Below are 14,480 nucleotides of genomic sequence, written 5' to 3'. Positions count from 1 at the left end.
CACAATATTGCTGCCTCTTCAGCTCACAGACAAGGGAACAGTTTTATTTCTCCTTTTGGAGCTCAGGAATGTGCCTTAAACACGAGCCGGCAGACGCCCACTTGGTGCACGAGTTCCTTGGTCACGTGTCACACTCATCGTCCTTTAAAAAAGGACTGCTGCTCTTTCCCCTTGGCTCCCCAACCCCAAAGGGTCCCTCCCAACCCCATTACCTAGAGAGTGATGTGGGGAGGGCAGATGCTGCGGGGGTGGGCCTGCCTGACTGCGATGTGCCCGGCCTCTGCGCTTTCTCGCCTGTGTCCTGGGGGTGGTAACTCCTGAGAATGGAATGCAGCCTGGTGCGTGGTAGGTGTTTGGTATATGCAGGTTTCCCAGCTGGCTCTGTGAACTTAAGTAGGTCCCTTGACCCATCCAAACCCCAGTAGCCTGCTCTGTAAAACCGGGTTGGAAAGTGTGGTACAGGAGTTTAGGAAGGTCTCAGCCACACCAGGGGATGTGGATCATTATTTCTTACTCACCTGGCGCTTCTGCCCACCCATGGCCGCCCCCAGACCCAGAGGGTGAGAACACATCCAGGGCTGCACATCTGAAGCCTCTCTTGCGGGGAGGAGATGTCTTCAGGCCCAGCCACTCCCATGCTTTTTGCGGGGCTGGAGTGTGTTTCTTCCCTGGAGTTCTTGTCCCTTTGGGTTCTTCGGGTTCCTCTGGCTGCAGTGCCCAGAGGCTGGGTGTGGCTGCTCCAGGCTGGCTGAGTCTTGGCAGCTGCCCTACATGGTTGCCTGGAGCCAGGTGACATCCTTCTTGCTTCCTTGAAGAGCTCCCTCTCCCCAGTCCCAGGCTGGAACAGTCACAGTGCCCTGCCCACCTGGCCCAACCCCCGCTAGGCTGTGATTCCAGGAGCTGTGTAAGTGTGTGATTCAAGCTCAGATAACCCTAGACCAGGCTTCTTCTAGGCTGGGCAGGCCTGCACCTCCATCCCCTGCATGGCTAGACGTGGCATGTACTTGTTTTATGAACCGTGAGCTCAGTGGCTTGTATGCCCTCCAAGGGGAAGCTTTAAGAGCCAGCGTGCGATTCTCCACTCCCCTTTGCCACAGCGATGGAGGGAGCACATTTCAAGCTGTAGCCCCCGACAGTCTGGGTCCCTGAAATCCTAGATGACTCAGGTCTCCCAGTTAAACCAGGGCTGACACCCAGTGTGAGCGATAAATAAACCTTCAGTGTTTAAGCTCCTGATGCTTAGGGTGGTTTGTTTCTGCAGCATAACCTTACTGATATCAGCCTGGCTGATACACTTTCCATTTCCCTGATCATAGGGATGGTTTAGAGATATCATGTGACTCAAGAGTCCTTACATTACTTTTACATTTTGAGTGGAAGAGGAAGGACTTTATCTTCTGAGTTATCAAGTTTTAGAGAAGCCATATTTCCCACCACAAAGAGAAAGCCTGTCTGAGGTATGAAATAGTAAAATGAAGGGAGAAAAAGAAAAAAACATGATGGAAAAGAGGGAATTCTGGTGATGTCAAGATAGGGCTGCCATGAGCATCTGCACAGGTTGTGCACTGCACAACTCTCGAGGCTGCTGTTACACAGTAATCACAGTAGATTTGTGTATTGATTAAAATAATTTTCTAGTAGGCACTAGTAAAGTATTTTGAGGAAGTGGAGCCTTTTTCTAATTTGCAAACAATTGCTGTAAAAGCTAGTGACCATGCCATATCAAGACCCTGATTTTAATTCTCGAGTCCCGAGAGCTTCCCTAGCTTGATAAGTACTTGGAATAATTTATTATTTTGGTGAATTCCCTTTGTTGTTAAGTTCTGCTCACAGCAGAACCATTGATAATTCAGTCACCCACAAGATGCATCAAGCTTATTTTCTACTTTCCAGAGCAAACCCTTAGCGCTTTTAGAAATAACAGCTCAATAAGAGAGAGACAGAACAACCATTAAATGTAGACATAAGAACAAGAATAACAACAAAATATCAGTTTGGGGCCATTTGTGTAGGTGCAAGTAACCTTTCCTGTCTCACTGAGCACCAAGACCTTTACTGTACTGGTCTGTGGCCTGAAAATGGTTCACCATGGTAATTAACACAGAGAAGACATTGTGTAGACTTCATTTCCTCTTAAAATAGTTAAATTATAACTGTGTTGTTGTCTAAAAGGAAAGACCAAAATTATCTAAAGAGTTCTCATCTGTGTGGCTTAAGCTAGATGAATAACGTATCATTGTAAAAGGATGGTGTCAGCCAAGGTCCAGCCCCCAGCTGTCCCCAGTGTAGGAGGTGGCCCCACTGGCAGCATCCCTGACACCACTCTGACCTGCTCAGGACAGCTCTTTCTCACTCCCCTAAATGCCAGGAGTTTCCAGAAAAAGTCTGGGGGAGGCTGTGGGCTCTGGGGTCAGACACTCTGGGATGGGGTCCCTTTCCAGCAAGGTGACTCTCAGCAAGTGGTTCCCCGACTCGGAGCCTCGGCTACCGCTTCTCTAAAATAGCAATGGCCACACCCACCTGGGAGGCCGTTGGGAGGGTCGAGTGGGCCTGGGAATGACCCAGCACACAGTAGGTGCTCAATGAGAAGCAGCTGGCACCAGGGTGGGACCTGGGTGAGTTCAGAGCCCAGGCACGAGGGCTCAGAATCTCAGCTCGGCCTTGCTGAGTGCTTGGGCGATTCACTTCGTCTCCCAGAGCCCCAGTTTCCTCAGCTCAAACTGAGATCCCCAGAGAGTTGAAACAAGCAAGCATTCTTGAGACTGTGCATTTCCTTGCCTATTCTTCCTGCCGGACAGTAAAGGGGCAGGATTGGGTCTGTCCCTGACTCGACCCCCGGAACAGGGCCTGCGGCGCTTAGTAGGCGCTGGGTAAAGACTCAGTCATTTGCTCCAGTTGGGAGGGAAGTTGGCTGGTGCCTGCTGGGGGGCTGTCCCTGCCCTCCTGGCTGTGGGGAGCAGGCCCAGAGCTGACTTTGGCCAGGCCAGGGTAGAGGCCTGCTTCTGCCATCCCTGGTGGGTCCCAGCGTCTCCTCTGAATCCTCACCCTGCTCCTGAGCAAGTGCTCGCATCCCCCACCCTGCTCTGGCGGCTTGGCATCGGTGGGACACCAAGCCCGGAGCTCCCGACTGCTCCAGCCACCCGAGCCAGCCCCACAATTGTTTTTCCACCTGGAGCGTCCAAGGAGTTGCTGGCAGCCAGGCCAGCGGGGGAGGCGGGGGGCGGTGTTGGAGGAGACATCAGTGGGTGTGGGAGGAACAGGCTTCACCCTTTCCATCCACAGGGGTGCCGGTACTGGGATAAACTGGACGGCACTGGTCAGGGCCCACTTTCCTTTGACCTTAGGTGAATGACTTAACCGCCCCAGTCTCATTTACTTCATCCATAAAATGGGGACAATATTAGTCGCTGCCTCTTGGGGTTGCTGTGAGGAATAAATGCGTCAGCTCATGTAAAGCACTCAAAACCATGCCCAGAAGCAAGTGGTCTTAATGGCAACCCTTGCTATAGGCACTCTAGGCTGGATGCGAGGGTTCTGCCGCACACAGCTGCCCGGTGCAGGCCAGCCATGTCCACTGTCTCTGCGTACCATGTGCACCCACAGCAAGCCTCCAGAGGTGACAGCCCCTCACAGAGGCTGCAGGAAGGAGAAGCGGAGTGGGTGGCAGCTCCCTCCCTTGCTTCCTCAGCTTTCCCTCCCCTTCTTTCTTCCACCAGCCTGGCAGGTGCCCCCAGAGGCAGGGGATGGGTCCCCTGACTTCGGGGAGGACCCCCAGCCCCATCAGCCGCGGAAATGGTGGACCTGCGGGCCCTGGGCTACTGCCATGCTGCAGCCCTTGGAGGAACTGAGCAGGGACAGGGCCAGCCTGGGTCACCCGATGCAGCTGCACAGATGTCAGGCCCGGCATAGCCGAGGTGTGGTCAGGCCAGGTTCCCCTGGGCCCCGCTATGGGAACAGGCTGTCCCGACAGCCTGGCTGCCATCCCTTGCTGCTGTTGTTTGGAAGATAGAGCAGTCATCAGCCCCAGCCCCCAGCAGCCCCACCCTCCCCTCGGCTCCTGCAGCTCCCAGGCCTGGGACAGTCCCTGGCTGACCCAGGTTGTACACTGGGTGGTCTGGGGCAGGCCCTGACCCTCTGTCGGCCTCCATCTTTTACCTCTACTGAGAAACCAGGGGCGGAGCCCTCTGTCCCCGCTGCCCTTCCAACTCAAGGCCCAGGAAAAAGGACAGGAGGCACGTGGTGGGGTCCGGGGCCAGGGTGCTCATATGTGCTTAGTGAGCACCAGGAGCCACCTTAGAAGGAAGGCGAGGGATCTGTAACCTTGGCCAGGACAGCCACGCAGGAACTGTCTCCTGGACCCAGGAGGAGCAGCAGGACCCAGCCTTCTAGGCAGCAAGGGAAACTGAGGCAGGAGCCCAGTTATAGGGCCTAATAAACTTGATCCAGGAGGAGGCAGCTGCTGCGTGGAGACTTGGGCTCCAAGGTCCTTGTGAATCCAGGGCCCAAGACCATCGACCTCCAGCCCTACCCACTGATGGGAAGGAGGCTGCCATCTTTCCCATGCCCGCTGAAGTGAGGCTCAGGCCCCAAGCATGGGAGGCTGGTTTCAGGGTCATTGAAAATGGGTCCTGGGTTCAATCCTGCCTGTGCCACTTCCTGGCTGTGTGACCTTGGGCAGGTCCTTTCTCTCTTTTTCTCCATTTGTTCTATAAAGCGGGACAGTGATGCCACCAGCACAATGCAGTGGAGGTAAAGCTTGGCTGTCATATACACCAAAGGCCTGGTCTGTAGTCTGAGCTCTGTGCCTCTGTCTTCCTCCGCCTCTCCTTATCCATCCAGAGGGCCCGAGGAAGCAGGCACGGGTGGGGTTTGCTCTGGCACTTGCTTCGGAGTCCTTGGATACCTCCAGGCGAGTCCTTGATGCTTTTCCCAAACGATGCCAGCCCAGGGATGGATTCTCTGCCTATGGGAACTTGGGTCCATCCCAGGAATGTAGGCCAGACGGTGGGGAGGAGAAAGTGCAGGGTGGAGGCTTGGCCAGCGTTCTACCAAGGTCTCTCGGGCACGAGGTGAAGAGCGGGCACCCGCCTGCAGAGGCAGTGCCAGGGACTGTCGGCCTGGGCTCAGCACAAATGTCGGGGCTGCCCCCCGAGTTGGTGGCAGGAGGCCCGGGGAAACCTGCAGGTGGGAGCAGATATGTTCTGCTTGGAAGGATGCTTGGGACAAAGCCAGCTCTGGGAGCTCCTCGTGTGGCTGGACACATGGGGCAATTCCTGGGCTAGGGGAGGAAGGCGGCACCTGCTGAGGGGAGGGGAGGGCATCTTGCCAGGGTTGGCAGAGTCTAGGGCCTGGGAGCTGGGACCAGGCATCAGGGCCTGGGGCCAAGGCCTTGGGAGGGCTGGCGAGACCCAGGCAGGCCCCAGTCTGTGGGCCTCGCAGACCAGGACTCTGGGTTCACTGTACCTTGGGTGTCGCACACTCAGCCCTGAGTCGTCCTCAGGGCTGGTCCTTCCCTTCCCCAAGGCTGACCCTGGAGGGACGGCTTCCTGGGTTCGGGGAAGCTTGGTGACAGTGCTTCGGCTGACTTTGTCTCCAGAGTCCCCTCTTCCCTCCCCAATGACTCCAGGCCTCTGGGGGTGGGGGAGGCCGGGTGTCCTTCCCTCCTCTGATGCCCTGGCCCCAGTATTACTGGAAGTCCTGCCCCCAGGTCCTATGACACACAGGGCTGAACTGTTTGGAAAACATTCTAATGAGGACAAAAGGGAGATAAACACAGAGAGTCTGGGGAGTGGGACAATGGTGTGTGTGCGTCTGTTGGGAAGGCCTTCCTGCAGTGGTGCTGATGCTGCCACCCGATACCCACAGGATTAGGCTGAGACTGCACTGCCCCTACCCTGAAACCCCATCTTTGCCGCTCCTGCCTCCCTGACTGCCTGGCAGGCCTCTCCCAGCACTGTGGGAGTTCTGCCCCCATTCTCCTCCATCTCCTCTCCCAAGAGGCAGCCAGGCTGAGATTGGGGGACCTTTCCCTCTTTGGTTCCCCACAGGAGGTGGGATGAGGTCCCCAAGGAGTCCCCACCCCTTTGCAGCCTGAGCATTGGAGAGACTGCTGGGGAGGGCTGGGGTGGTGCCAGGGATCTGGGCACCCCTGCAGCCCCTGTCTCAGCTGCAGGAACATGGAGAGCGTGGGTGGAGCTCCAGGCTAACTTGCAAGTCCTCTAGCTCTGACAAGAATCAAGCCATCAGCTTCTCTTCCTCCTAGAGAGGTCCACTGGCTGCAGAGCCTCCGAGTATCTGGACCCAGAGCTTCTAGCCCACCCTTGAGCAGCCCAGCAAACTCAGTGCTCTGAAAGCTCAGGGGCTTTCGGCCTGAGGAGCTATTCCAGCCCAAGAGGGCTTCCTGGAAGAAGAGATGTTTGAGCTAAGCATTCTAAGCAGAAGGAACAGCATGTACAAAAGCCCAGGGGCACGAGAGAGCACAGCCCCTTCCAGAAGTGGTAGGTGGCTGTGGCTAGAAGCCTGGGAGACTGAGGACAGGGCAGAGCTCTGGTATTTTGGGTGCCTTCTCCCCACCTCAGGCCTCATCTTGTTTTGGTCTTCCCCAGGCCCTGACCTGGGCCCCTCCCTGGCTCTGCTACTTGTTTGTCGTTAGTCTTGAGCCAGTTACCTTTTCTCTCTGAGTCTCAGTTTCCCTATCTATAAAATGGGGTGGATCCTCCCTCCTCCCACAGCTGTTGTGAGGAAAACACCAGCATGAACTTGGCTAAACCCTCTCCCAAGGCCTGGCACAGAGTAGGACTAATAAGGGAAAAGTGAAAGAACAAAACAGCAACATCAACATGGTGTTTTCCCCTCCTCGCCTTCTGTTGGAACTTCTGTCCTCAGGAAACCTCAGTCCCGTCTCCATGGAAGAATAGAGATCCCGGGCCTGAGGGCTTTTCTGTTTTGGCCTCCCTGTGTGATGCCAAATGAAACCCACCTCCTTCCCGACCCTCAGTTTCCTCATCTGTGAAATGGGAGGGAGGAACCACGAGGTGGTTTGCAAATGACAGCCAGCCCCTCCGCAGGGTGTCCTCCTTTCTGTCATGAGGAAGACCACCTGGATTGCCTACACTGGGACACTGAGGGCCATGGAGAAGGACGGAGTCCCTGCCCTGCACATGCTGTGTGGCCCTGACAAGTCCCAACACTCCCTAGGCCTCTGTCTCCCCGCTCCTGCTCTTTCCGGGCTGTTCTTGGAACTTGCTGGATGGAAGGGACTCCAAGGCAGGGGGCAGAGACGGCTGAGGGGAGGAAGGGCGCTTGCCCTGGGCGCCCAGCTGCCGCTGGGGTGAGACAGTGCTGTGCCACCTCAGGGGGCCCCCACCGCACCTGCATGTCCCTGCCCCCAAAGGCCTTTCCAACCCTCCAGCCCCACAAGGCAGGTATCAATCCAGAGATGACCCTGCTAGGCCCAGGGAGAGGCTGGCAGTGTGGCCAGGAACTCTGGGTGACTGGTGGGTGCCAGCATCCCTTCCTGACAGCCCCACAGGACACTGGACTCTCAGGCCAGAAGCCCCACTCCCAGAGCGGCCAGTGTGTGAGCTGCCGGGAAGAGCAGCTGTCCCGGGCAGGGAACCTCGGGGGTTCCTGAGAGGTGAGGTCATTTTACCGTGCTCTCTACTTCTGCTAGAAACTTTCTGAAATAAAAACGTACAGCGCAGACCCTGGAGAGCAGCACACACCTGCCCATTGTGGCATGAACCCTTCCACTCAGGCCTTGGTTCTTGACTGTTTTCTCTATGAATACATTTATTATAAGGAAGTGATCTGCCCGTATGGGTGTAGATGTGGCAATCTGGTTTACAATTTTGTGTCACATAAATGTGAGCCAAGAGGCAGAAACAACCCAAATGTGCATCAGCTGATGAATGGATGAGTAAAATGTGGTGTCTGCACCCAATGGAATATTATTCAGCCATAAAAAGGAATGAAGGACTGATGAGCCCTACCACATGGATGAACCCTGAAAACATCATGCTGAGTGAAAGCAGCCAGACACAAAAGCCCACAGAGTGTATGCTTCCATTTGTCTCCAATGTCCAGAACGGGAAATCCATAGAGACAGAAGCTAGATCAGCAGTTGCCAGGGTGGGGAGCAGTAAATGGGGAGTGAGTGCTAGTGGACGTGAGATTTTTTTGTTGGGGTGATGGAAGTGTCCTAAAATTGATTGTGATGATGATTGTATGATCCTTCAAATATTCTAAAAACTACTGAGTTGTACATTGTATTTGTCTGTTCTCACGCTGCTAATAAAGACATACCCAAGACTGGGTAATTATACAGGAAAGAGGTTTAATGGACTCACAGTTCTGCATGGCTGAGGAGGCCTCACAATCATGGTGGAAGGCAAAGGAGGAGCAAAGTCACATCTTACATGGCGGCAGGCAAGAGAGAGCTTGTGCAGGGGAGCTCTTCTTTATAAAACCGTCGGATCTTGTGAGACTCATTCACTATCGAGAGAACAGCATGGGAAAGCCCACCCCTCATGATTCAATTACCTCCCAACAGATCCCTCCCATCACACTTGAGAATTATGGGAGCTACAATTCAAGATGAGATTTGGGTGGGTACACAGCCAAACCATATCATATACTTTAAATGGGTGAATTATATGATATGTGAGTTATATATGAATAAAGAGGTCTTTAAAAAGATATGTACTTTATGTGTTAATGTGAGTATGCCAGTATTCAACTATAAGGTGTTTTGTATTGGAAATTGTGAAAATAAAAATTATGGTCTTGGAGTCAGTGTGCCTGTGGCCCTAGGTGTGAGACACCCTCCCTGAGCCTCAGTCTCCTCATCTGTAAAGTGGGGATAATACTAGCACTTCTCTCACAGGGTGCTTGTGAGGATTCAGAGGGGGAAACACTCCAGGCTGCCCCAGCTCTTACTGTTATTGTCGATGTTATCCTTGTTGGGCTGTGCAGGGAGGCCCTGCCCAGCTCTGGCAGATTTCACCCTGAGTTGGGGCCCTGCTGCCATGAGATAGCAGGTGTCTATTAGTAGTACCTGAGAGACTTGGGTCCTCTCCTGACTCTGTCCTGCACAGCTGTGTGTCTTTGGGCAGGCTGGTGAGCTCTGGAAGCTCAGTTTCCCCATCTGTGAAATGGGAATGAAGCCAGCAGAGCTTCCCCACTTCTTCCTTATGTCCCCTCCTCAGAGAAGCCTCCCCTGGGCCCTGTTTTAAAAACAGCCATCCTGCTACTCCCTCTTCTTTTTCCCCATTGTATTTTTTTTTTCACTTGCCACTTCTGGACACAGATGTGTTTGTTTACCTATTTGTTTTTATTGCCTTTCTCCTCTCCCTGGAATGAGACCCATGAGGGTCTCAGGCAGCACCGGGCACACGGCCAATGCTTGGAAATGTCTCTGGAGTGTGGAATGTATCCCAGGTGTCGTTGGCCAGGACAGGGAGCTAGCATATTCCTGCCTCAGGGCCTTTGCACTTGCTGTTCTTTCAGTAAGTATCCACAAGATTTTCTCTCTCATTTTATGCAGTTCTTTGCTTATCTATCACCTTCTCAAGGAGGCCTTGCCTGACTTGCCTCATATTTACCCTCCCCTCGTGCCAGCCCTGCCCAGCTTCCCCCTGCTTCCCGTGTCACCAGCTGACCTTCTGCGTGTTGGCTTACTGATGGGCCTGCTGGTGGTCTCCCCACACGGTGGTCAGCCCCAGGCCAGCAGAGATCTGTGTGCCTTATTGCCTGCTGGGGCCCCTGTGTGCATAGTCAGCACTCAGCAAGTATGTCTTGCATTAATGTCATTTATTTCCTGGAGGAGTAACCATGCATGGAAACCCCTTGAAAAATACCTGGAAGCATAGACACCAAAACTCATGACCGTGGGTCTCTCTGGGCAGGGAGGAGAAGCCCTGATTGTCCATTCTGTGTTCTAAGGAGAGGCAGGCAACTGTTCAAGGGGCTGGGCCACAGCAGGAAATGGGGGACAAAGACCCTGACCTTTGTGGGGCCAACAGTTCAGTGGCAGAGGCACAAATAAATCCATGCAACACAGAGCTTCCCAAAATGTGGTCCGCAGACCCCCAGGAATCCCAAGGCTCTCTTAGAAGATCCACAAGGTCAAATGGTTTTCATAATGATCCTAAGATATCATTAGCCCCTTTCCCTCACTGACATTTGCTCAAATGATGCAGAAGATGAGGAGAAAAGCACAGTAGGGGCTGTGGTGCACCTGTTGGTGCCCCCTAAAGTCTTCACCAGCACACCTGGGCCACGTCCTTGCTAAGTGCACAGACTAGCAGTGGTGTTGAGCCTGACCCTTGAGTGCACATCTTCTGAATATTCTTCGTGACAAAGTGGGAAATGCACATAAAGCAAGCCCAAGTGCAATAGTTCTCAGAAAAAAGGCACACGTCAGATGTTTGAGTTGTCAGCCCAACTAGCCACATTTATATAGAACCCGAGGGTTCCATAAAAATGGCAAGCTATGGTTATTCAGACTTGGTATTGTGGCAGATATTTTCTTGAAAATGATCAAAGTGAGCTGTCACTTCAAGGAAAACAATTGACAGGAATTGTTGCCAGTGAAAAGATTCCAGCTTTCAAGTGAAAATTAGACTGTTAGAAAACTGGCCAGGTATGGTGGCTCACACCTGTAATCTCAGCACTTTGGGAGGATTGCCTGAGCCTGGGAGTTCGAGACCAGACTGGGCAACATAACAAGACCCCATCTCTACTAAAAATATAAAAATTAGCTGGGCATGGTGGCGTGCATGCCTGCAGTGAGCTGTGATTGGGCCACTGCACTCCAGCCTGGGTGACAGAGCGAGAACTTGTGTCAAAACAAAAAAACAAACAAAAACTTGTACCAACACCAGGAGCCAATACTTACAGACTTTTCTGATGAGATTGGCAGGGATATCAGCAAACAGTGATGTTTACTTATTCAATAATAAGATATGTCAACATTTGGAAGGTGAGTGAACCAATATTCTTTAAATGATCAACCCATGTTGTTACAATATGTGTGAAGGTAAAAAAAAAAAAAAAAGCCATTCAAAGAACAAGATAGACAGGCTGGGCGAGGTGGCTCACTCCTGTAATCCCAGCACTTTGGAAGGCCCAGGCAGGTGGATCATTTGAGGTCAGGGGTTCAAGACCAGCCTGGCCAACATGTTGAAACCCCATCTCTACTAAAAATACAACAATTAGCCAGGCATGACGGTGTGTGCCTATAGTCCCAGCTACTCGGGAGGCTGAGGCACAAGAATCTCTTGCACCCAGGAGGTGGGGGCTGCAGTAAGCCGAGATCGCACCGTTGCACTCCAGCCTGGGTGATAGAGTGAGACTCCATCTTAAAAAACAAAACAAAACAAAACTCCAGGCGCAGTGGCTCATGCCTGTAATCCCAGCACTTTTGGGAGGCCAAGGCAGGTGGATCATTTGAGGTCAGAATTTCAAGACCAGCCTGGCCAACATGGTGAAATCCCATCTCTACTAAAAATTCAAAAATTAGCTGGCAGGAGTGGCACGCGCCTGTAATCCCAGCTACTCGGGAGGCTGAGGTAGGAGAATCGCCTGAGCCTGGAAGGCAGAGGTTGCAGTGAGCTGAGATTGCGCCACTGCATTCCTACCCGGGTGACAGAGTGAGACCTGGTCTCCAAACAAAAAAAAAGACAGATGGATTTTCGTGTAACCAAGTATGAAAAGCTCTTCATATGGTTCCAAATTCTGCATCATGAATAAAGTTTAAGAAATTAACACTTGTTGAGTTTTGGTGTTATAGCAAAGAAAAATATTCATAAAGATCTGAAAAGTCTATTAAAATGCTCCTCCCTTTTCTAACTGCGTATCTGTGCAAGGCCAGATTTTGTTCACATAGTTCAATGAAAACCACATATCGCAACGAACTGAATGAAGAAACAGCTATGAAAATCCAGCTGTCTTCAATTAAGTCAGACATTAAAAGGATTTGCAAAAGTGCAAAACAACACCATTTTTCCCACTGATTTCTTTGTTTTGAAAAATGTAGCTTTTTCATAAAAATGGTTTATGTGAACACGTATTATTTATTATTTTTAAAAATAGACTGATAAATATTCTAAAAATTCATCTATCTTAGTTTCGAATACAGTAAATATCAGTTTTCATAACTCACATGAACTACAGCTCTTTGAAGTCCTTGATAATTTTTAAGAGTATGGAAAATAGGCTTGCCAGATACAATGGAAGTGTGTCCTGTGCAATATTTGGGAAGTAGTTGTTCTAAAAAAAGTTGTTATTTATCTGAAATTCAAATTGAACTGGGCATTCTGTACTTTTATTTATGTAGTAAACCCGGCGATCCTACTAAAGGGATCCTGAGAGCAACATATTTGAGAACTGCTGGTTGGGAAGAAAAATAAATCGGGTAAGAATTCAGAGTGTTCCGCGTGATCAGGGCCCGTGTCATCGGGGCCAGCCACACGGGGAGGAGGGCTCTGGTTTGGGGCTTCGTGAGGGTCAGGGCCTGGAGTCTGGATGGGGCTTGGGGAGCCGGAGACACAGCAAGGAGGAAGGGAGATGTGGTCTCCTATTGCGCTCAAATCTGTTCCAGGAAGGAGGATGCCTCTATGTCCAAGAAGTGGGCTTGCAGAGAGGCAGGAACAAGCCCAGACTTGCGAAGCTAGTGCGTGGCATCAGGAGCAAACCCTCTCAGGCTTGACACAAAGCCCACGCCTGGCCTTTCTAGTCTCTTCTCAGCTGCGGACAGGGACGAGGATGGGAAAGGACGGCTGGCACCGGGCCTGGAGGTGGTGTGCTCTGCAGGGAGCTTCCTTCCTCCCTGGCTGAAGAAAAGGCAGCCATGGGGGGCAGGGAGGAAGGGCAGCAGAACAAAGGCCTTTTGTGCAAGGGAGGGTTTTGGGCTGGCCCTGTCTGCACACAGGATTAGGGTTACCAGTCTGGTGGGCAGGCACGGGCTGACCCAGGCTGCCTGCCGGGCATGGCATCCCTGCTGGTGTGAGGCTTGGCTGCTGGGGCACATCTGCGATGGGTGGAGTTACAGCCATCTGGGCTGGGAAAGTGAGAGGGACCCTGACAAGTGTCCCTCTGGGGTCACAGGGCAGAGCCAGAAATGTCCTCATCCCCAGAGACCTCTTCCTCTGGCCAGCCCTGCCACTACTCAGACCAGGGGTGGTGGTTGCCCAGGCGGGACATAGTCCGGGTGAGGACCGAGGTGATCTGGTGTCTCCAGGTGGGGGCCAGGGTATATGCAACAGTCTCCAGCCACAGGATCTGTGGGTTAGGTCAGAGGGTTAGGCCTGGGGGCGTCGGGCAGGACCCTTCCTCACAGCTAATGAAGTGCCAGAGGTGTGGCAGACTAAGGTGAGAGGCGGGAACCGTCTGTCTTGGGACAGCCAGTAAGGGGTGCATTGGCTGCACGTGATGTGAATCAGTAATGAACCCAGCCAAAAGCCAGGCTGCTTTTTATTATCACCATGCTCTGAAAAATCTAAAAAAAGGTGAATGATAGAATATTGCTCCTTGTGCTAAACAATTGCTGTAGATACTGTTAAGTTTTACTAACATATATGTATGCTCACATTAGCATATTCTGGTGACTTTTTCTTTTTTTTTTTTGAGATGGAGTTTCACTCTTGTCACCCAGGCTGGAGTGCAATGGCACGATCTCGGCTCACCACAACCTCCGCCTCCTGGGTTCAAGCAATTCTCCTGCCTCAGCCTCCCAAGTAGCTGGAATTATAGGCATGCTCCACCATGCCTGGCTAATTTTGTATTTTTAATAGAGACGGGGTTTCTCCATGTTGGTCAGGCTGGTCTCGAACTTCCGACCGCAGGTGATCCTCCCACCTCGGCCTCCCAGAGTGCTGGGATTACAGGCGTGAGCCACTGCACCTGGCTGACTTTTGTTTTAATAAACATGGAGAACTCAATTATGCAGTCAGCCCCGAAACATGCCCATTCAATGACAAGCATGTGTTTGGAGAGTCTGTTTGTGGTGATTTAGGATCATTTGAGCAGCTTAATGTAAACTTGTGTCTCTAGTTCCTGGTGGAGCTACCTACTCTTGCATTTAGGCAGTGGGTTTGAAATGATCAGCGACTGTGCAGTGATTAGAAAAAGAAACATGGCTGAGCCTGGTGGCTCATGCCTGTAATCCCAGCACTTTGGGAGGCCGAGGCGGGTAAATCACCTGAGGTCGGGAGTTTGAGACCAGCCTGACCAACATGGGGAAACCCCATCTCTACTGAAAATACAAAATTAGCCAGGTGTGGTGGCACATACCTGCAACTACTCGGGAGTCTGAGGCAGGAGAATCGCTTGAACCTGGGAGGCAGAGGTTGCAGTGAGCCGAGATCGAGTCACTGCATTCCAGCCTGGGCAAAAAGAGCAAAACCCAGTCTCAAAAAAAAAAAAAAAGAAAAAAAAGAAAAAAAAGAAAGACAAAGAAACAAAAACTGAGTTATTTCAGT

This window comes from Pongo pygmaeus, chromosome 2, assembly GCF_028885625.2.
Source record: "Pongo pygmaeus isolate AG05252 chromosome 2, NHGRI_mPonPyg2-v2.0_pri, whole genome shotgun sequence".
Lineage (NCBI taxonomy): Eukaryota > Metazoa > Chordata > Mammalia > Primates > Hominidae > Pongo > Pongo pygmaeus.
Note: the sequence above shows the minus strand (reverse complement) of the source record.